This window comes from Theropithecus gelada, chromosome 8, assembly GCF_003255815.1.
Source record: "Theropithecus gelada isolate Dixy chromosome 8, Tgel_1.0, whole genome shotgun sequence".
Classification (NCBI taxonomy): Eukaryota; Metazoa; Chordata; class Mammalia; order Primates; family Cercopithecidae; genus Theropithecus; species Theropithecus gelada.
The window spans coordinates 143,209,158-143,232,105 of NC_037676.1; the positions used below are offsets into that span (position 1 = coordinate 143,209,158).

The following is a 22,948-nucleotide window of genomic DNA, read 5'->3' on the forward strand; positions in this document are numbered from 1 at the left end:
CTAAAAAAACAAACAAACAGATGCTTATTTTAAAATCTAGGCCGGGCACAGTGGCTCACGCCTGCAATCCCAGCATTCTGGGAGGCCAAGGCAGGCAGATCACCTGAGGTCAGAAGTTCGAGACCAGCCTGGCCAACAGAGCGAAACCCTGTCTCTACTAAAAATGCAAAAATGAGCCACGCATGGTGGCAGGTGCCTGTAATCCGAGCTACTCGGGAGGCTGAGGCAGAAGAATCACTTGAACCCAGGAGTTGGAGGTTGCAGTGAGCTGACATCACACCACTGCACTTCAGCCTGGGCAACAGGGTGAGACTCCGTTTCAAAAACAACTTTGTTAAGGCTTTCATCAATGATCTGAGAAAGTGAAAAGACACTCACCTAAAGGAATACTATGTAGTTGTATTATCTTAAAGTTTTCCAAGTCCTTGTTGAAGCCCCAGTACAAACACCTACTTCTCTAATTTAATGTGTAAGAAAAGCATTATAACTGGTAAACTTGTACATGTGCCTGCCAGTCTTTATGAAGATGGATGGTGTATTCCTCCAATACAAGAAGGCTGGTTCATCACTCTCCTAGAGGGAGGGAAGTGAAGGAAGGAGGGAGGGAGGGAGAGAGGGAAGGAGGGAGGGAAAGGGGGAAGGAGGGAAAGGGGGAAGGGGGGAAGGAGGGAAGTGGGGAAGGGGGGGAGGGAGGGAGGAAGGAAGGAAGGAAGGAAGGAAGGAAGGTTGGTTGGTTGGTTTAGGCTCTTGTACAGAGCCTAAACCACAGCTTAACTTACTGACTTACCTGAACCCTTCCTCCTTTTAGAGTAATAGACAATAAGGCAATGACTCCACTCAACATCCCCGGAGTTCCTTGAAATGTGCCCAGGAACTACCAGGCATGAATCTAGTACACGGTTAAGTTGGCAGAAAGGGACAGCTGGGACTACCTCAGGCATGTCCTCTGACCCTAACAACTGTGGACACATACTCAAAAGATTGGTACTCTGTGAGCTAGAACAAGAGATCCCAATACAACCATAACAACATTACATTACCAGTTAATAGGAAATACTGTGTGAATGGACAGAATAGCCTGACGTAGCTTTTCCTTTTATATCTTCTTTTTTTTATTTTTTTATTTTTGTGAGATGGGGGTTTCAGTCTGTCACTCAGGCTGGAGTGCAATGGCATGATCATAACTCATTGCTGCTTCAACCTCCTGGGCTCAAGTAATCCTCCCACCTCAGCCTCCTGAGTACCTGGGACTACAGGCATGCACCGCTATGCTCAACTAATTTTGTTAAATTTCTGTAGGGACAAGGTCTCACAATGTTCCCCAGGGTAGTCTCAAACTCCTGGACTCAACTGATCCTCCTGCCCAGGCCTCCTGAAGTGCTGGAATTATAGGCATTGAGTCACTGTGCCCGGCCTCATGACATTTTTTTAAATCTGTGGTTTCAGCTACCTCTCTTGATACTAGAAATCAAATTTAAGATGCTTCAAACCAATCTCCACATGGTTCTCACCAACATCCAGGCTTTTGCCCATGCTTTCTTCTCCCTAGAACCTTTTCCCCCATCCTTCCCCTCTCCACTTGGCTAATTCCTATTGTTCTCTCAAGAGTGGGTGCTGTGACACCCCCGCCAGAACCCCATAGTGCCCTGCAACTTTGCAGAGCACTATGATTGCCTAAGGGCAGGGACGGCAGGGCAGGTGCAGTGGGAGACACTGGGTCTAAGACACAGATCAACATATAATAAATGCTTTCACAAAATTTCTCAGTTAAAACTGACAGATATTTGTAAGTTAAAATATCAATACTTAATAGTTATCTACTCAGTGTGCCACAGATTCAAATTTCACCACCTAAACCAGTCTAAGAATCTACATTGTACCTTAGGGATAGATTTCACAGAAGTCTATTAAAAGAGCGCAATCATCTGTCTAGCTACATAGATTCCAAAAAATTCAAACTTCAAACAGCAAGGATACCCACATTAGCGGTTTTCAAATGCAGATCCACATACCAGTGCAAGTCCCTGATGAGGTTTTCATAGTTGAGCCATATCTACCCACTAGAACTTTCTGCAATGATGAAAATGTTCTATACCAGCGCTGCCCAATGTGGTAACCACTAGCCACATATGGCTAATGAGCACTTGAAGTGGGACTAGCATAACTGAGGAATGGGCCTTTCAACTTTGCTTAACTGTAATTAATTTCAATTTAATTGGCCATTTGTAGCTAGTGGTTACCATATCAGACATCAGGTTCAGGTCTAGACTCTGGAGTGAAATTAAAAAAACGTGTCTTGGCTTCTTAATTTCAGGCAATGTCATTTGGTCCAACACTCCTCCTGAAAAAGACTAAAAGAAAATATGGACAGACTATTTTTCTAATCTTAAAAGCAACCAGAATCTGACAAGACAAGAAATAACAGGCAAAAATTAAAGGGAAACCAGGAAGCCAAAGAGATAAGCACAGAAACCACCTCTGCCCTCAGGGCACTTGCTAATTCTGAAAAGTCTCAACTTTCATTTTTATGACAGTGCAGAGAGGGGAGACAGGAATAAAAGACTGGGTCTTCCAAAGCATATAACCCAAAACCCCACTACAATAAGCAAGAACCCAAAAGGCGACACACCTCCAGAGAGTAAACCGGTAATGAACCAACTATCCAGCAGAACTAGATCTATGAGGGGTCCAAACAATCTCAAGCCTTGAATTTAGTTTAAGGAGATCCCAGACTGGCTGACACAAAAACAAGTGTTCTCTGGAGGAAGTGACCTTCATTCCAGGCCTCAAAAGAATCCTACAAATCATCTGCATCCAAATCTTATACCATAAACAAAAATTAAATCATAAACCTAAATGTAAAATCTAAAACCTCTAGGAGAAAAAAAATCAGAAAAACCTTTGTGGTCTAGGATTAAGCAACTCTTAAATGTAACACATACACAAAAACACAACCCATAAAGCAACAAACTCATAAATGGGACAGTATCAAAATGTATAACTTATGCTTTTCAAGGCACTGTTAAGAAAATGAAAAAGCCACCCATAACCTGGGAGAAAAGTATAGTATGTATCTGATAAACAATTTGTATCCAGAATATATAGAGAACCCTCAAAACCCAAAAAAATGGAGGAAAAAAACAGTCTTTTTTTTTTTTTTTTTTTTCAATTTTCTAAGATAGAGTCTCACTCTGTCGCCCAGGCTGGAGTGCAGTGGTGGGATCTTGGCTGATTGCAACCTCCACCACCCAGGTTCAAGCAATTCTCCTGTCTCAGCCTCCTGAGTAGCTGGGATTACAAGCGTCCGCCACCATGCCCAGTTAATTTTTGTATTTTTAGTAGAGATGAGGTTTCGTCATGTTGGCCAGGCTGGTCTCCAACTCTTGACCTCAAGTGATCCACCCGCCTTTGCCTCCCAAAAGTGCTGGGATTATAGGCGTGAGCCACAGTGCCCAACTAACAACTTTAAAATGCACAAAAGATTTAAACACTTCTTCAGAGATATACGGATGGCAAATAACCATACAAGAAGATGCTCAACACTATCAGTCATTTGGGAAACGCAAATTAAAACCACAATGAAATTCCATTACACAATGAATTAAAATGGCTACAATGTACAAGACTGACAATATCAAGTGTTGCCCTAATGATGTAGAGCAACCAGAACTCTCATCCACTGCTGGTGGGAATGCAAAATGGTACAACTCTAGAAGACAGTTTGGCACTTTAATAATTTCAACAGGCCAGGTGACGTGGCTCACTCCTATAACCCCAGCAGTTTAGAATGCCAAGACTGGAGGATTGCTTGAACACGGGAGTTTGACACCAGCCTGCGAAACACGACTAGACCTCGTCTCTACAAAAATTTTTTCTTAATTAGCCATGTGTGATGGTGAGTGCCTGTAGTTCCAGCTACTCCAGTGACTGAGGTCAGAGGATCACTTGAGCCTGGGAGGCTGAGGCTGCAGTGAGCCATGACTACACCACTGCACTCCAGCCTGGACAACAGAGTGAGACCCTGTCTCAAAAAAAAAAAAAAAAAGTTAAACATACACCTACCATATGATACAGCCATTCCAGTCCTAGTCCAACCATTCCCAAGAGATACAGAAGTCTACACCCATACAAAGCCTTGTACAAAAATATTCAGAGATCTGTAACAATCCAATTCTCCACAAATAGATGTAGACCGTCAATGTAATCCCAAACAACATCTGGAAGAATTATTTTAGAAGTTGACAAGTAATTCTAAAACATGTATCGATCTGCAAAATGTCAAGAACAGCCAAGGTACTCTTGAAGAAGAGCCAAGTAGGAAGGGTTCCACAACGTGATAAGACTTATTATAAAGCTAAAATAATTTAGACAGCTTAGTGTTTGTGGAATCAAAGAATCCAAAAACACAAGAGTCTAAAAGACACACACATGGCCAGGCATGGTAGCTCACGCCTGTAATCCCAGCACTTTCGGACCAAGTCAGGCAGATCACAAGGTCAGGAGATCGAGACTCTCCTGGCTAACACAGTAAAACTCCACCTCTACTGAAAATACAAAAAATAGCAGGGCGTGGTGGTGGGCGCCCGTAGTCCCAGCTGTTCGGGAGGCTGAGGCAGGAGAAGGGTGTGAACCCGGGAGGCAGAGGGTGCAGTGAGCTGAGATCGCGCCACTGCAATCCAACCTGGGAGACACAGCGAGATTCCGTCTCAAAAAAAAAAAGACACACACGTATATGGACAAGTGATTTACAACAAAAGTGGCATTGCAGAAGCAGGGAAAAAGATACTCTTTTCAATAAATGGTGTTGGGATAACTAGATGTACACATACTAAAATGAAATTGATTTAATCCCTTCCTTATACTATACACCAAAATCAATTCCAAGTGAATTATAAAGATGAAATGCAAAATTATTAAACTTTTAGAAAATAACAGAGGAATTAGTTCACAGTCTCAGGGTAGGGGAAGACAAAAAAAAGTAGGAACTATAAAGGAAAAGACTGATAAACTGGACTATATTAAACTTAACTTCTATCAAAAAAAACACCATTGAGGCTCTGCACAGTGGCTCACATTTGTAATCCCAATACTTTGGGAAGTGAAGGCGGGAGGACTGGTTGAGCTCAGGAGTTTGAGACTAGCCTGGACAACATAGGAAAACCCTATCTCTTAAAAAAAAAAAAATTTAAAAAATTAGCAAGCAGGGTGATATATGCGTATTCCCAGCTACTCAGGAGGCTGAGGGAGGAGGATTGCTTGAGCCCAAGAGTTGGAGTTGGCAGTGAGCTATGACTGCACCACTGCACACCAGCCTGGGAAACAAAGCAAGACCCTATCTCAAAGAAACAAACAAACAAACAAACAAAAACTACTGAGAGTCAGTGAAACCGCATGCCACAAAGTAGGAGATAGTGGCAAGATGTATAAACCAACAAAGGACTTGGATTCTGAATATATACAGAGGCTACAAATTAATGAATTTAAAAAAAAAAAAACAGAAGACCTAATAGAAAAATACAGGCACTTGGCAAAACAGTAAATTCAAACGGCCCGCAAATTTATTTTAGAAAGTGCAACCTCGGCCAGGCACGGTGGCTCACACCTGTAATCAAAGCACTTCAGGAGGCTGAGGTGGGCAGATCCCCTAAGGTTGGGAGTTCAAGACCAACCTGACCAACATAGAGAAACTTCATCTCTATTAAAAATACAAAATTAGCTGCATATGATGGTGCATGCCCATAATCCCAGCTACTCGGGAGGCTAAGGCAGGAGAATCGCTTGAACCCAGGAGGCAGAGGTTGCGGTGGGCCAACATTGCACCAGTGCACTCCAGCCTGGGCAACAAGAGCAAAACTCTGTCTCTCAAAAAAAAAAAAAGTGCAACCTCATTATAATCAGAAAAAAGCTATTTAAAACCACAAGGTGATATACTACAGAAACCACCAAAAGGGGTGCAAAAGGGAGACGGGTTATAAAAGCAGAGAAGAGGAAACTGTGCTGAGAAAATGGTCAATGATTGGAGCCTAACCTTTTAGTGACAAGCAACACAAGAATCATTTATTTACTAACATTTCCTGAAAAGCTACTATAGGCCAGGCACTCTTAAAAGTACAATGGTCATCGCAGAATATAACTGACTATAAGTTATAAGTTTAACTCTCCTTGACCAATTTTTTTTTTTTTTTTTTGAGACAGGGTCTCCCTCTGTCACCCAGGTTGGAGTGCAGTGGTGTGATCATGGCTCACTGTAGACCTGACCTCCTGGGCACAAGCAATCCTCCCACCTCATCCTCCTAAACAGCTGGGACTATAGGCATGCACCACCATACCTGGCTAATTATTATTATCATATTCTTTGGGAGAGACAAGATTTCACCATGTTGACCAGGCTAGTCTCAAACTCCTGGGCTCAAGTGATCCTCCTGCCCTGGCCTCCCAAAGTGCTGGGGTTACCGGCGTGAGTCAACATGCCAGGCCAACAAATTGTTTCAAGAAGAAATTGTTCCAGGTCAATTTTCCCACCATCTCATTTCTATTATTTTTGCTTTCATTGAGCTGCACAGTTGAAAGATCATAGTAGGAAATTCATGTGGAAATATCCTTCTCGTTGTTTTTAGATTACATTAATTTTGCTCATCCCTACTTTTCTTCTCTAACTTGTTAACTTTCATATACTTAAATACCCTTTACAACACAGACTATACAACAAAGTCATTTTAGTCTTTCTAATTGACTCCCTTCAGACATTTGATCTTTTCTGAAATGCTTTACAAGGCTTTCATGTATCTAAATTCCTCAACTAACAACACGCTGAAAATCCATAGAATAGACGGGAGACTCTTTTTCATTTCTTACATTATTTACTGACCACCTATAATGGTATTATGATCAAGCTGTGGGGGACTCAAAGATACCTAACAGATAATACAGAAGCCTCATCTCTGAGCTCACAACATTCTGTCTGCCAAGTTATGTGTCTAATTCTGCATAAGATATAACAGATTTAAGGGACATCACCAACTTCATCGTTGTGGACTGCTTAATTTTTATTTAAGCTTTTCTTAGGAGAAAAGGGCAAAAGGCAAAAGAATGTATTAAATTTAGGCAATAATTCAATACCAGGAATAAAAATCAATTCACATAATACAGCTTCATTAATTACCCCAAGTCTTGGCAATCACCCTGACTCTATTATATGTTAGCCAATTTTTTAGCACCAAAACAAAACCACCAGGGAGCTTGTGCCTTAAGCACCAACATGTACACACACTCTACTGACATTTGCCAAAAGCCACAAGTCCAGGAGCCATACAAACTGCTATTTCAATGTAAAATTGTTCATTCAAACTCCAAACCAAGATTTAAAATAATTAATCAGTCTCAGCATAAAACATTCAAAATCTTAACAAAAGCAGTTGTGAGATCTTCCCAAGATTCTGAAAATCCTAAAAAACACATTTAGATTCCTGAAGTGAGGGCAATCTCCTTAGCAAATCTAAGTGGCCAAGAAGATACCATACACATACCTCAAATTAAGACTAATTTTTGCCTCCTATGACTTGCATTTCTTTCAAAATATCCTAAAGCAGCGGTTCACAAACGTTAACATGCATCAAAGCACCAAGATAGCAAGTTTACAAAGCTTGCGAAGCCAGGCATGGTGGCTCATGCCTGTAACCCCAATACTTCAGAAGGCCAAAGCGGGAGGACTGCTTGAGCCCAGGAGTTCAAGACCAGCCCTGGTAACATGGTAACATGGTCTCTACAAAATATGCAAAAATTAGCTAGGCGTAGTGGCATGCACCTGTAGTCCCAGCTACTCAGGAGGATCACCTGAACCTGGGAGGTCGAAGCAGCAGTGAGCGGTGATCACGCCACTACACTCCAGCAAGACCCAGTCTCAAAGAAAAGCAAAAAAAATTTAAAATGAAACAAAATAGGCCAGGCACAGTGGCTCATGCCTGTAGTCTCAGCACTTTGGGAGGCAGAGGCGGGCAGATCATCTGAGGTCAAGAGTTTGAAACCAGCCTGGCCAACATGGTGAAACACCATCTCTACTAAAAATACAAAAATTAGCCTAGTGTGGTGGTGTGCGCCTGTAATCCCAGCTACTCAGGAGGCTGAGGCAGGAGAACTGCTTGAACCCGAGAGGCAGAGGTTGCAGTGAGCCAAGATTGCACCACTGCCCTCCAGCCTGGGCAAGAGTGAGACTTCATCTCGGGAAAAAAAAAAAAAAAAATTAGCTGGGCGTGGTGGCATACTCCCGCAGTCCCAGTTACTCAGAAGGCAGAGGCAGGAGAATTGCTTGAACCCTAGAGGTAGGGGTTGCAGTGAGCTGAGATCGCGCCACTGCACTCCAGCCTGCGGCATAGAGAGAGAATCCGTCTCAAAAACAAAACAAAATAAAAAAGCGTGCTGAACACCACCCTTAGCGTTTGATTCAAGAGGCCAGAGGTGGGGCCTCAGCACTTGCATTTCTAGCAAGTTTCTAGATGACAGTGATGCTACAAATGCTGTCACTACTCTGAAAACCACTGAAAGCCCCTGGAGCTTACTGGAATGTGTGCATGAACAGTGTGAATGAGTTACCCCCTCACACTATAGCAAGACTATAGAGGAACTCACTGAAAGGCAAACTGCAAAATCTCAGGGAGAGATTCTGTACCCAAATGTTGACTTCCATTACCGGAGTCAATGTATTTTGAACTGTCACTTTCAAAATGTTTTATCTCAACAGCAGCACAGCAGCAAAAGACTCTGAACAAGGTCAAAGATGAGCGGCACAGTGCATAATTCACACACTTCCAATATTAGGAAGATGTTTGTTCTTTTAAATGGTTTAGGGGCATAATGTTAAACCTTTGTAAAGCATCCAATTAATCCAGTTGATTAGCAAAAGATACATTAGAGCTTCTGGACAAGTGATCAAAACTTCCATCATTTTGTGTCACCTCAAACAACTTACTATGTCTTCAGAACTTAGGATGAGTCCGAATCAATTCCTACAAGATCGATTTCCAGGAAAAAAAAGTTTCAAAATTATGAAAGAGCAGAGCAGTATTTTTTTCCTGGCCCAAGTCTGATAGTAGTAATTTAAAATACAGTAGACAAAGGTAAAAAAGATAACCCCAAGTTCTTCCCTGGTATCAAGTCCTATGCGAGTCTGAGCTCAGGTGAGCGGCTGGCCTCTGCCTCCCAAAGTGCTGGAATTACAGGCATGCACCACCGTGCCTTACCCCTATGTAATCTTTAAGTGAGGTTCTTTACCAGGGCAAACAAAATAGTAGACACCTGACTGATGCAAGTAACAGTTCTCCAATAATCATTAATACACCTGCGTTCTTTCATTTACTCATTCAATAAATATTACTGTGTAAGACACTGGTGATTCAATCATGTATAAAACAAAGTTTATGCCCTCGTGGAGCTTACATTCTCACAAGACAACACACATTTCACTACAAAATATGTAACACATAAAACTGCTAAGCTCTTTCATCGGACCAGCAAAGACAAACATAGAGTGTTTTGGTCAAGAGAGACATAGACACAACAAGCACCTACAGTTCACAGCAGAATCCAATCCCAAAATGCAGGAATTTTAATAAGGAATATGAGGGCAAAAAAGAGACCCTAGGCACAGATAACCCACAAACGTGACTTTTTTTTTTTTTTTTTTTTTTTTTTTTTTTTTGAGACAGAGTCTCACTATGTCGCCCAGGCTGGAGTGCAATGGTGCAATCTCAGCTCACTGAAGCCTCGACCTCCCAGACTCAAGTGATCCTCCCACCTCAGTTTCCCAAGTAGCTGGGACTACAGGCACACGCCACCACACTCATCTAATTTTTGCATCTCTTGTAGAGACCAAGTTGTGCCATGTTGCCCAGGCTGGTCACAAACTTCTGGGCTCAAGCGATCTGTCCACCTCGGCTCCCCAAAGTGCTGGGATTACAGGTGTAAGCTACCACACCCCACCCAAATGTATGATTTTTGTCATTTATCTGTTTCTGAAAAAAAATGAATTTATAGTAAAAAAAAAAAAAGTATATCAGTAAGATTTAGGTAGATTTCAATTAAATAAAATTTAATTAAGGACTGTAAGGAAATACTTTCATGTTCTTAAAAACATGTAAACTTTGTAGCGATGCTACTAGTGTTTTCCTGAGGCTTCCAACTGCTAAGGGGGAGGAGAGTGCCACTAAGGCAAAAACATCAACTTCCTTCTTTTGTCTATAAACCGTTTCATTAGAGTATTTGCGCAAATCAGGCTATAATTAACAGCATTTACTAAAAAGTTTTTACAAACTTCAGATTTGCAGCAACCCTGCATCGAGCAAGTCTATCAGCGCCATTTATTCAACAGCATGTGCTCACTCTGTGTCTCTGTGCTACATTTTGGTAATTCTCACAATATTTCAAACTTTATTATTACATCTGTTATGGTGATCTGTAAACAGTGGTCTCTTTTTATTTTTAGAGGCAGGGTCTCACTATGTTGCCCAGGCTGATCTTGAACTCCTGGCCTCAAGCAATCCTCCCAAAACACTGGATTACAGGTGTGAGCCACTGCACCTGGCCTATGATCAGTGGTCTTCAATCTTACTACTGTAGTTGTTTTGAGGGGACCATGACCTGTACCCACATGAGATCCACATTTACTCTATAAACATGTGCATTTCCACTATTCCACTTACTTGGCCTGTCTCTTCTGCTCTCCTCCCTCTCCTGTGGCCTGCTATTCCCTGAGATACAAGAATACTGCAATTAGAACAATTAGCAACTCTATAACGGGCCAAGGCGGGAGGATCATGGGAGGTCAAGACCAAACTGACCAATGTGGAGAAACCCCATCTCTCCTAAAAATACAAAATTAGCCTGGTGTGGTGGTACATGCCTGTAATCCCAGTTACTCAGGAGGCTGAGTCAGGAGAATCGCTTGAACCAGAAGGCAAAAGTTGTGGTGAGCTGAGATCTCGCCATTGCACTCCATCCTGGGCAACAAGAGTGAAACTCCATCTCAAAAAAAAAAAAAAAAGGCCGGGCACGTGGCTCACGCCTATAATCCCAGTACTTTGGGAGGCCGAGGCAGGTGGACCACAAGATCAGGAGATCAAGACCATCCTGGCCAACATGATGATGAAAGCCTGCCTCAACTAAAAACACAAAAAATTAGCCAGGCGTGGCAGCACATGCCTGTAGTCCCAGCTACTCCAGAGGCTGAGGCAGGCAAATCGCTTGAACCTGGGAGGCAGAAGCTACAGTGAGCCGAGATCACGAGATCACACCACTGCACTCTAACCTGGCAACAGAGCAAGACCCTGTCTTAAAAAAAAAAAAAAAAAAAAAGGAACTCTTTAACGGCTTCAAAGTGTTCAAGTGAAAGGAAGAGTCCCACCTATCTCACTTTAAATCAAAAGCTAGAAATTATTAAGCTTAGTGAGAAGAAATGTCAAAAATCAAGATAGGGCCGGGTGCAGCGGTGATGCCTGTAATCCTCGCACTTTGGGAGGACAAGGCAGGCGATTGCCTGAGCTCAGGAATTCGAGAATGGCCTGGGCAACACGGTGAAACCCCGTCACTACTACAAAAACAAAGAAAAAAAAAAATAGCCGGCCATGGTGGTGCATGCCTGTAGTCCCAGCTACTCAGGAGGCAGAGGTTGCAGTGAGCCAAGATCGCACCACTGCACTCCAGCCTGGGGGACAGAGCAAGACTCTGTCTCAAAACAAATAAAAATAAATAAATAAATAAATAAATAAATAAATAAAATAAACAAGATAGGCCAAAAGTGAGGCCTCTTGTGCCAAACAGCCAAGTTGTGAATGCAAAGGAAAAGTTATTGAAGGGAATTAAAAGTGCTACTTCAGTGAACACACAAATGACAAGAGTGTAAAACAGCCCTGGCCAGGCGCAGTGGTTCACACCTGTAATCCCAGCTACTCAGGAGGCTGAGACCCCAGAGTCACTTCAACCCGTGAGGCGGAGGCTGCAGTGAGCCAAGATCACGCCACTGCACTGCAGTCCAGTCTGGGTGACAGAGTGAGACTGTGTCTCAAAAAAAAAATTTTTTTTTAAAGGTGAAGAAAACAGCCTTATTGTTGGTATAGAGAAAGTTTTAGTGGTCCAGATAGATCAAGCCAGCCATAACATTCCCTTGACCCAAAGCCTAATTCAGAGAAAGTTCCTATTCAATTCTGTAAATTGACATGTGGAAGCTACAGAAGAAAAGCTGGAAGCTAGCAGAGGTTGGTTCATGAGGTTGAAGGAAAAAAGCCATCTCCACAGCATAAAATTGCAAGATGAAGCAGCAAGTGCTGGTGGAGAATCTGCAGCAAGTTATCTATAAGATCTAGCTAAGATCACTGATGAAGGTGGCTACACTAAACAACACATTTTAAATGAAGAAAGAAACCACCTTCTATTGGAAGATGCCATCTAAGACTTTCATAGCCAGAGAGATGAAGCCAACGTCTGGCTTTAAAGCTTCAGAGGACAGGCTGACTCTCGTTAGGGGCTAAGGCAGCTGGTGATTTCAAGTTAAAGCCAATGTTAGCTTCCCATTCTGAAAATCCCAGGGTCCTTAAGAACAATGTTAATTCTACTCTGCCTCTGCGCTACAAATGGAATAACAAAGCCTGGATGACAGCACATCTGTTTACAGCATGGTTTACTGAATATTTTAAGCCCACTGTTGAGATCTACTGCTCAGAAAAATTCCTATCAAAATATTATGGTTCATTGGCAAAGTACCTGTTGCCCAAGAGCTCTGAGAGAGATGTACAAGGAGAGGAATGAGGTTTTCATGCTTGTTAACACCACATCCATTCTGCAGCCCATAGATTAGGAAGTCACTTTGACTTTTAAGTCTTAAAAGAAATATGTTTCATAAGGGTAGAGCTGCCATAGATAGTGATTCCTCTGATGGATCTGGGCTAAGTACATTGAAAACATCCTGGAAAGGATTCACCATTCTAGATGCCATTAACATTCGTGATACATGGGAGGAGGTGAAAATAGCATTATGAACAGGAGTTTGGAAGACCTTGCTTCCAACTGTCATGGATAACTCTGAGGGATTCGCGTTTTCAGTAGAGAAAGTAAATGCAAATATGGTAGAAACAGCAAGAGAACTAGAATTAGAAGTGGAACCTGAAGATGTGACTGAATTGCTGCAATCTCATAATAAAACTTGAACGGATAAGGAGTTCCTTCTTAGGGATGAGGAAAGAAAGTGGTTTCCTGAAATGGAATCTACCCCTGGTGAAGATACTGTGAACCCTGTTGAAATGACAACAAAGGATCTAGAATATTGCATACACTTATTGATAAAGCAATGGCAGTGTTTGGGAGTACCGAGTTCAATTTTGAAAGAAGTTCTGCTGTGGATAAAATGCTTTCAAATAGCATCACATACTCCGGAGAAATCTTTAATGAAAGGAAGAGTCGGCCGGGCGCGGTGGCTCAAGCCTGTAATCCCAGCACTTTGGGAGGCCGAGACGGGCGGATCACGAGGTCAGGAGATCGAGACCATCCTGGCTAACAGGGTGAAACCCCGTCTCTATTAAGAAATACAAAAAACTAGCCAGGCGAGGTGGCGGGCGCCTGTAGTCCCAGCTGCTCGGGAGGCTGAGGCAGGAGAATGGCGTGAACCCGGGAGGCGGAGCTTGCAGTGAGCTGAGATCCGGCCACTGCACTCCAGCCTGGGCGACAGAGCGAGACTCCGTCTCAAAAAAAAAAAAAAAAAAAAAGAAACTGCCAGACATTTCATTCTCCAGCAACCACCACCCTGATTTGTCAGCAGCCATCACCATTGAGGGAAGACCATCCACCAGCAAAAAGATGATGATTTGCTGAAGGCTCAGATGACCATAGTATTTAAGTAGGTCATGTACATTAGCTGGGCACAGTGACTCACGCCTGCAATCCCAGCACTTTGGGAGGCCAAGGTGGGAGGATCACTTGAGCCCAGGAGTTCAAGACCAACTTGTGCAACATAGGGAGACCCCATCTCTACAAAAAATGTAAAAATAAGCTGGGAGTAGTGGTGTGCACGTATAGTGCCAGCTACTCAGGAGGCTGAGGTGGGAGGATCACTTGAGCCCAGGAGGTCCACGTTGCAGTGAGCTATGACTGCACCACTGCACTCCAGCCTGGGTGACAGAACAAGACCTTGTCTCAAAAAAAAAGAAATGTACATTGCTTTTTTAGACATGTTACTGCACACTTACTACAGTATAGTGTAAACATAAGTTTTATATGCACTGGGAAATCAATTTGTGTGACTCATTTTATTGTAGTGATCTAGAAACAAACCAAGATATGCCTGTACTACAGGAACTAAACTTTTCTCAGATGTTTTTCACTAGCAAAAAAGAAAAATTCACTTCAAATATGATAAAAATAGTATAACTTTTAATGTTACTGAAATTTAAAACAAGAATTGATCGAGGTCTAAATCAACATCAGTTTAGAATACCTAAACTGAAAATGTTAAATTTAAAAACTAAAATTTTATATTAACACTTTGAAATGCATCTTTTGTAACTCTTAAGATAATTTTAATTATTTTCTAAAAATTAAGACATCACAAAATACAAAGGGAAAAAGGTTTCCATAACCTTTAGAGATATGAACTAAGATCCTACCTTTCTAACTCAAATCAACGTTCAGGAAAGGACAGTTTTCAAAATTATTTTTTACATTATAGAATACAATATAAATAATTTCCTCTACAGGACCCAATCTTTTTTTTTTTTAAGGAGGGTAGCTTTAACAATAGGATTTTCTTAGACAATTTCTCCAACTCCCTAAAAGAACAGACATCTGACTAGCTGGAGAACATGGTTTTGAGGACTGAGGGAGTAAGTTATGTAATTTCCATCAAGAAACATGGTGCTTTTCAAAAAACATTTTAGTATAAAACGTTTTAATGATCCTCACTGCCTCCTCACAATTTCACTGCTGGATTCATGGAACTTCACTCCTAATCTAACATTATTCACTTTCAGTGGGCTTCCAGCCTCAAAGAATAAGGCTTTTTAGGTCCCGTCTCCTCTCAGAGTTTGCCCCAGTATTCTTTGCCCCAAATCGTAAACACGGAGTTTTGATTTCCATGTCTTTATTTACCCAATGACTTGCTTCTTGATGCACCACCACTTAATGATGTTATGTGTCCTCCTAATCAGCGTCTACACTGAAGTCTTAGGTGATTGTGGGCTCCCTTAAAAGGAAACATGTGTTTTAAATAATCTTTGCCTGTGTTCATTATTAAACTAGATTATTTGATAGTGACCTGAAATTTTTTTACAGGAAAACGTTATAATATTGACTTTGATGTCTCTGCACTTTAATAAACAAGAAGGTTCAAAGTGATGGTTCAGCCTATTTTTCCCCTCCAAGGACAACCACAAATACAAAACACAAAGATATTGGGACAAAAACATCCTTAAAATGTTCCTTGTTTGAATGTCATAGGGCTTTTCCAATTAACTGACTAGCATAACTGGATGAAAATATTACCTATACTGTACCCCAACAAAAATACGTTGAACGCTATTTACTTTTATGTGTCTTTTAACTACATCCGTGTGCTTGCATCCGACTGTTCAGAAGTTTTCAAACATGGGACAGAGTGCTCAACTCTCGAAGACATCATTTTCATTACCCGTTTCCCAAATAAAATTTAAGGTTGAGGCTCTGGTATTTCATTTCATATAGTAGTGGTCTGTTTTTCCGGCCATGAAAACGTTTCTATTCTAAGTAAAAATCCCAGCGACGGTTAAGTCTTAAATAAATACAAATCTCCAAAATCTTGCACTGCCTTCAGCTTTCAGCTTGAATGTATAACCAGTTCCCATAATTACTACAATATTACTATTATCTTAGTCTCATTGCCAAAATCCCAGCTGCAGGCTAACTATGCAAGAATGAGACACTGTTGAAATGACTCGGGAAAAGAAAAAAAAAAAAACTTTACCCTCACTGATTTTAGCTACAAAATCCTGCAATTAAATGAAACCAATTCACACACACACACACACACACACCACCTTCTAAGAAAGAACAGGATGCCGCTACACAAGGAACCCAGACAGAAATTCGGCTAACAGTTGCGCCTAAGCCACCGCGGCAAAGTCGGGGGCTGGGGGCGGAGAAGAGGAAACTTGGGAGGCACAAAGACTCCAGTGAGGACTCCAGTGAGGGCTCCAGGGCTCCCGCCAAGAAACCCACGGGGCTCTATCAAACTTGAGGGTTTGCGTTCGGGCACACGGCGGGCTTGGAGCTCCGGCACCGGCAGGCCGCTCGGAGCCCACCCTTGGCTGCTCGCGGGGCCGCGCCCGGAGCCCGGTCGGGCCGTCGCGAGCCTCCCTCTCGCGTCCGGCCGAACCCTGCCGGCGTCCCCGCGATTTCCCTCTTCCTTCTCCTGCCTCTCCCCTTTTGTTTTTCAGGCATTGGGTCCGTCCTCCGCCTCTGCCAGCCCTGCGCGCCCCCCGAGCCCCGGCCGCCTCCTCTTCCTCAGGCCCCTCGGCCTCTCCGCAAGTCCGGCCTTTTCGAAAGTCGCCCCCCCATCCTCCTCACGTCCCCCGGACTCCCCACGTCCCCCAGCCTTTCTGTCTTCCCCGAACCTCTTGGCCTCCCCGCGCGCCCCCGGAATCCCCGACCTCCTCGAGCCCCCGCCTCCCCATGTCCCTCAGCCGCCCAGTTTTCCCCAAGCCTCCCGACCACCCAGCGCCCCAAGCTCCCGCCTCCCAGCGCGCGCCCCCTGACCTCCTTAAGCCTCTGAGCCTCTCGGAGCCTCTCGGCCTCCGCGGGCGCCCCAACCTCCTCACGGTCACCGGCCTCCCCTCCTCCCAGAACCGGGACCGGGGGCGCGGGAGGGGCCGGTCTCCGCTGCATCCGCCCCGGGACTGGCTGGGCGGCCCCGCTCTGCCCCTCCGCCCTCAGGGCCGCGGCCCAGCCCACGACCGCTGCACTGAAGAAGCCCGCCCAGCCCCCGGCCCGCGCCCCGCGCCCCGCACTCACTCGGACCGCGGCTGGGCGCCGTGAGGCTAAGGCAGACGACGACGGGGCGGCGCCGGGCGACGGCAGCCGCGCTACCTCCCACGCCTCACGCCGCGGGCGCACAGCGGTCCCGGCCCGGCGGCGGCGGCTGCGGCGGCGCGGGCTCGCGCCCTCGGGGCCGTGCTGCGTCGGCGCGGGCCCGCGCGCGTGCGCGGCAGCCGGCTGAGGCGCGCGCCCTCCCTCGGCAGCGCACGCCCGGCCCCGTCTCCGTCAGGAGTTTCCGCCTCTCGAGGGGACTGGGCATGCGCGCCGCTGCCCGCGCATGCCCAGCGCGCAGTCAGGCTCCGCTCCGGTAATTTGCTCTGTGGTGACCAGGCCGGAGTTTCGGGGTGGCTCGAGGCCGCGCGCGGGCGTGGCGGCCGGACGGGGAAAGCCCTGGTCTCGGGGGTGGCCGGGGTCGCCCCGCCGAGCGGACATCCTGGGGTCCCACCTGCTGCGCTCTCAGCCAGCGGGATTAGACGGACTTCGGGAAAGCCCTCCCTGTCCCCTTCCCTGCCCCCAAATCCCTAAGGGGTCCCCTCTGGAGAACCTCCCTCCTGAGCTGCCCTGCCGCCCCGCCCCCAGAGTTGGGCACCCGCTGCGGACCCCGGGCGTTGCAGTGCACTCTCCAGGCACCACACCGACCCTAACGAGCGGTTCCTGGGCCCTTTTTGCAGATAAGGAAACTGAGGCTCAGAGATTCTTTTCATGGCATTATAGCTAAGTTGGGCTGGGCCATGATTTGATTTTGGAAGATGAAAAATCATGAAAGGGACTTAGAAGTCCACTGGAGGTAGACAGGTTACCTAAATGAACGCCAGCAGGGAACGAGCCCCGCAGTCCCTCCTGAGGCCTACAGACCTGAGACGGACTCCTCCAGGCGAAGGAGGGAAGGCTCGCCCCGACACCGACCCGGGCTTCCGCGGTGTGAGCCAGTTTGTCAGCGAGGAGCTGGTTGGTTATGACTGGAACGTGCCGTAGGTGGGGTGGGGGAAATAGCAAAAGGCGAGGTTGGAGGGATTGAAAAATGCAGACGGCTGCGCGGGGCCTTGCTTAGGTGCCTGGAGTTTATACTTTAGGCAACAGAGAGCCTTTGGAGGGCTTTAAGCAGGAAGTGATAACTGATTTGTGTTACTTAAAAAAAAAAAGTCACTCTGGCAACCTTGCGGTCGGAAATGAAACCAGAAGAACCCTCAAGGCTGCAACTTTCATTTTTATGGTGTCATTTTGATGCTAACCGCAAGCCAGGAGGCAGGACAGACAAGCACGGGAGGCCTTTTTCAAAGGTGAACACCCTGAAGCCCAGAGAGGTGACACACGTCATTACATTAGGAGCTATAAATCAAGTAAAAATCAAGTAAAAAAGCTTTTGCTTATCAAGATTTTACCATATTTAAATGTTTTGGGTTTTATTGTTCTTTAATGAGATGTATTAAAGTTGGTGTTTTTCTGGGTTTTGTTACTTTTTACTACATATAAACTTGTAAGGAATTGCCTCTCCATGCCAGCCTCAGGCCTCTGTGCGTGCTGTTTGCTCTGTCTGGAACTTCTTGCTCCTCACTTCGTTCAAGACCCTGCTTTTATGTCACCTCATTGATACCAGCCGACCACTCTGTATATAATAGGAACCACCCACTGCCCTGCCATCCTCACACACAGTCCACACTTAGTCTGTTCTGTTGTTCTCCAAAGCAACTATTGTTCACCATGGCCCAACACTGTGTTCTTGTTTATTTCTTGATTGTCTGCTCTCTCCACTAGAATCTTAGATTCATTAGAGCAAGGGCTTTGTTTTGTTCACTAATAGGTCCTGGCACACAATAAGTATTTGTCCAGTGAATGAACAAAGCTTTGGGTGATGTGAAGTGAGAGCTTATTATAACAAGGATAAGAAGAGCATGGGAATTAAAAGAAGGGAGTGGAGGCACAAAGGGACTGCATTAAGGATAACTTTGGGGGAAGGGGCTGCACTTAGCATGGTAGACTAAAAATGGCCATCAATCATTTGACACTTTTCCCAAGAAGAGGTGGAATTTATTCACCCCTTGAATGTGGATGGATCTTGTAACTTGCTTTGACCAATAGGATGTGTCACAAGTGACACTGTACAAATTCCAAGCCTAGGCCTCAAGAGGCCATGCTGCTTTCACTTTCCCCCTCTTCAGCCCAAGCTAGCCTCATGAGGAGGCCGTGTGGAAGAGAACTGAGCACCCTGGCCAGCAAGCTGCCACCTCCAGACACATGAGTGAGCTGTGCTAGACCTCCCAGCCCCTGTGAAGCATTCAGCCCACTGCAGCTACATAAGACCTGGAGAGACTGATGGAAGAACTGCCCAGCTGAACCCAGCCCAAATTGCCAAACCACGGAATTGTGAGCCAATAAAATACATGTGGTTTTAAGCCTTTAGGTTTTAAGGTAGTGTGTTACACAATATTGTTTCCTGGACTCTGCCATGATACATTTGAAACTGACGTTCTTGAAGGGTAGCTTTGATTATTATTATGCTGAATAAAAGAAGAAAATCAGAAAAGGGTGGGAAGAAGTGATGCAAAGGAGAAGGGCAGACAGAGATACAAACGGGAAAAGGGACAAACCTAGGAAACAGTGGCTTGTCTTACCTCTTGGGCATACTTTGTGGTGTCTAAGAACTCAGGCTGAGGAGTAAGATGAACATTGGCACAGACCCAGGCTCAAGTTTAACCATTCACCAATAAACCTGTGAAGGTTGTATAATGTCTCTGAGCCTCAATTTCTCATCTGTAAAATGGAGACTCTAAAGGATGTACATTAAAATTAGGTTGTAGAGAGGCCAGGCGTGGTGGCTCACGCCTGTAATTGCAGCACTTTGGGAGGCCAGGGCGGGCGGATCATGAGGTCAGGAGATCGAGACCATCCTGGCTAACACAGTAAAACCCCGTCTCTACTAAAAGTACAAAAAAATTAGCCAGGTGTGGTGGTGGGCATCTGTAGTCCCAGCTACTCAGGAGGCTGAGGCAGAAGAATGGTGTGAACCCGGGAGGCGGAGCTTGCAGTGAGTGGAGATGGCACCACTACACTCCATACTGGGCGACAGAGCGAGACTCCATCTCAAAAAAAAAAAAAAAAAAATTAGGTTGTAGAGGAAACAAACCATTCTCATAAAACAGCAGGGTGCTTAGCATATATAGGTGTTATTGATTGACTATAGCATTGCTTTATGGATTACTAATAATTTGCATGATGATGGAGGGGGTATTCAAAGGACCACCAGAGCACAGAGTCAAGGAAGGCTGACTTCTCTCAGTCTCCGTGGGTCAGAACCTGTATACACTGTCTCTAGACCTCATAGCAACCCTGTGATGTAGACGCTATTATCAGCACCTCCATTTTATAAATTTGAAAACTACTGCTCAGATGGCCAGGCGCAGTGGCTCACGCCTATAATCCCAGCACTTTGGGAGGCCAAAGCAGGCAGATTACTTGAGGTCAGGAGTTCGATACCAGCCTGGCTAACCACAGTGAAACCCTGTCTCTACTAAAAATACAAAAATTAGCTGGGCATGGTGGCACATGCCTGTAATCCCAGCTACTTGGGAGGCTGAGGCAGGAGAATTGCTTGAACCCAGGAGGCAGAGGTTGCAGTGAGCTGAGGTTGGCCCATTGCACTCCAGCCTGGGCAAAGAAGCAAGACTCCATCTCAAAAAAAAAAAAAAGAAAGAAAGAAAAGAGAACTACTGAGAACTACTGCTCAGAAAAAAAAAAAAAAAAAAAGGCAGCAGCAGCAGCAATGAGTCAGATAGCAGGGCTGGAACTCAAGGCTGCATCTGTCCAACTGCAAAGCCTGTGCTCCTTCCTCTCCCCAGCACAGTCTCTGATGCACTCATACCCCATACAAAAAAACAAAGCAGAGAACACAATTTGGCTTCTCCCCTTCCTGCACTGCGCCAGATGGGCTGAGCGCTGACCTTGCGTGGGAAGCTTTCAGGAAGAGCTTCCTGTGTCTTGGCAGAGCAGCTGCGCTGAGCCTGGGAGCAGTTCCCCCTTGAAAAGCCCCCCACCTCCCTGGTCGGCTAAGGGCTCCCTCCCAGGAGGGGCTCACTCACGCTGGAGAAGCAGAAACACACATTAAGGCCAGGGGTGGATGCACAGTCATGGGGGCGTGGAAGCTGATATCACAGAAGAGACGCTGAAGCCCAGGTTCCTGGCCACATCACAGCTGACCACCCTGCAGATCTGTCTGGAGAAGCTGTAATGAGAGAAAGTGAGACCCAGGGGACAGGTGCCTGGGGTACTTTTCAATCCAGTTAAATGTCCCCCTGAGAGCTATGGGCCTCTCACATCGCCACGGCATGCTGGGCCTCAAGAATCTGGAGAGTGGTGGAATGGAGAAAGGGTCTGACAGACCTGACCTCCAATCCCAGCTCCCCCACGTGACAACCCCATGGCCCCAAGCAGGCTGCTCAACCTCCCGGAGTCTCAGCTTCCTCCTCTGTAAAATGGGGAGAGTGGAAGAGCAGAAGGCAGGGGCAGAGGATGCCCCTAGGGAAGACATCTAGAAGGAAAGCAGGCATAGAGGAGGGGGCTGAAGACAGATTCCCACCTCCAAATTCTGTCCCATATAAAGTCAAATGGGCCCTTGCCCTCTGCTGAGGCCACAGTCACCACTTGCAGCTTGCCCAGGAGTGAGCAAAACAAATCCGTGGTCACTATTCAGGAACATTCTGGGCTCACAGAATAATTAGGCTATGCAGGGTTGTTGGTTTTTTTTTTTTTTTTTTTTGGAGACTGAGTCTCATTCTATTGCCCAGGCTGGTGTGCAATGGTGCAATCTCAACTCACTGCAATCTCTGCCTCCTGGGTTCAAGTGATTCTCATGCCTCAGCCTCTGGAGTAGCAGGGATTATAGGTGCCCGCCACCATGCCCGGCTAATTTTTGTATTTTTAATAGAGACAGGGTTTCACTATGTTGGCCAGGCTGGTCTCGAACTCCTGACCTGAAATAATCCTCCCGTCTCGGCCTCCCAAAGTGCTGGGATTACAGGCGTGAGCCACCATGCCTGGCCTCTATGCAGGTTTTACTACAAGTTGAAATTTCACTTTCCACAGACACGTCACGTAGGAATGCAGAGATAGGGGGAAGAGGGGTCCCGCAGGGGTGCCCATCTCCTGCGGGGACGTGGGAACAACTCTTCCTAGGTTGAAGAGCATCCCAGCCCCTCCTGCTCACATAGATTGCACCCAGTTTACCCCACCAGGGTGTTCCAGGACCCTGTGGTGCAAGAGGCACTAACAGGGCCTCTTCTAGGTCTCATCCATACTCAGTGCCTCCAAGTTCCCCTGAGTGGAAGTGAGCAAGCCCTGTCGGGAGGCTGAGCTGCCTAGAGCAGGACCTCACCGTAGGGGTCTGTCCCAGGGATACTGCTCCCTGGCCTGGGCCCCAAGCCCACTCCTACCCCCAAACCCCCTCCTCCAAAATACTGCATGTGAAGGAAAATCCTCCCCTCTGCAAGGCTCAGCAGGTCCAGGCCAGGAACAATCCCCACCTGCCTGACCTGAGATACCCCTTCGGTCTGGACCTGGTAGCAAAGGCTCCAATCACAGTTCATCTAGAGCTAATGAGTACTCTGTACCTGCTACTGTCCCTACAACAGCCTTTAGAGGGGAAAAATGTTCACATTTTCTGGGGAATTCTGCCTCAAATCATTTATTATCTCATTTACTTTTCACGACTGCCTTAGATAAGTATTACTAAGCATGTTTTACAGATGGGTAAATTGAGTCCAGAAGGTGATGACTATCCAGCTCCAGTCTACCCAGCAAGTAAGGAACAGAGCCAGGATTCAAACCCAGCTTGTCTGGCTCTGAAATGGTGCTCACAGCACCACAGCACCTGCTGGAATTACAGGCTTGTGTCTTCATGCCTGCCCTG

The 22,948-nt window shown here is 45.6% G+C and overlaps 1 protein-coding gene across 47 annotated transcripts in view; it reads right to left on the reverse strand.

The window, feature by feature from the left end:
- The window catches only part of PTK2 (protein tyrosine kinase 2), a 358,952-nt gene extending 340,949 nt beyond the window's left edge, over positions 1 to 18,003 (reverse strand). For 38 of the 47 annotated variants that reach the window (XR_003120911.1, XM_025395167.1, XM_025395164.1 and 35 more), the window contains exon 1: positions 17,023 to 17,214. The gene's annotated coding sequence lies outside the window, so the exon portion shown is untranslated. Of the gene's footprint in view, positions 1 to 453; positions 574 to 16,767; positions 16,951 to 17,022; positions 17,281 to 17,901 lie in introns of those variants that run through there. The other 9 variants (XM_025395168.1, XM_025395134.1, XM_025395126.1 and 6 more) reach the window with 5 other exon arrangements.
- Between the last annotated feature and the right edge of the window lie 4,945 nt (positions 18,004 to 22,948).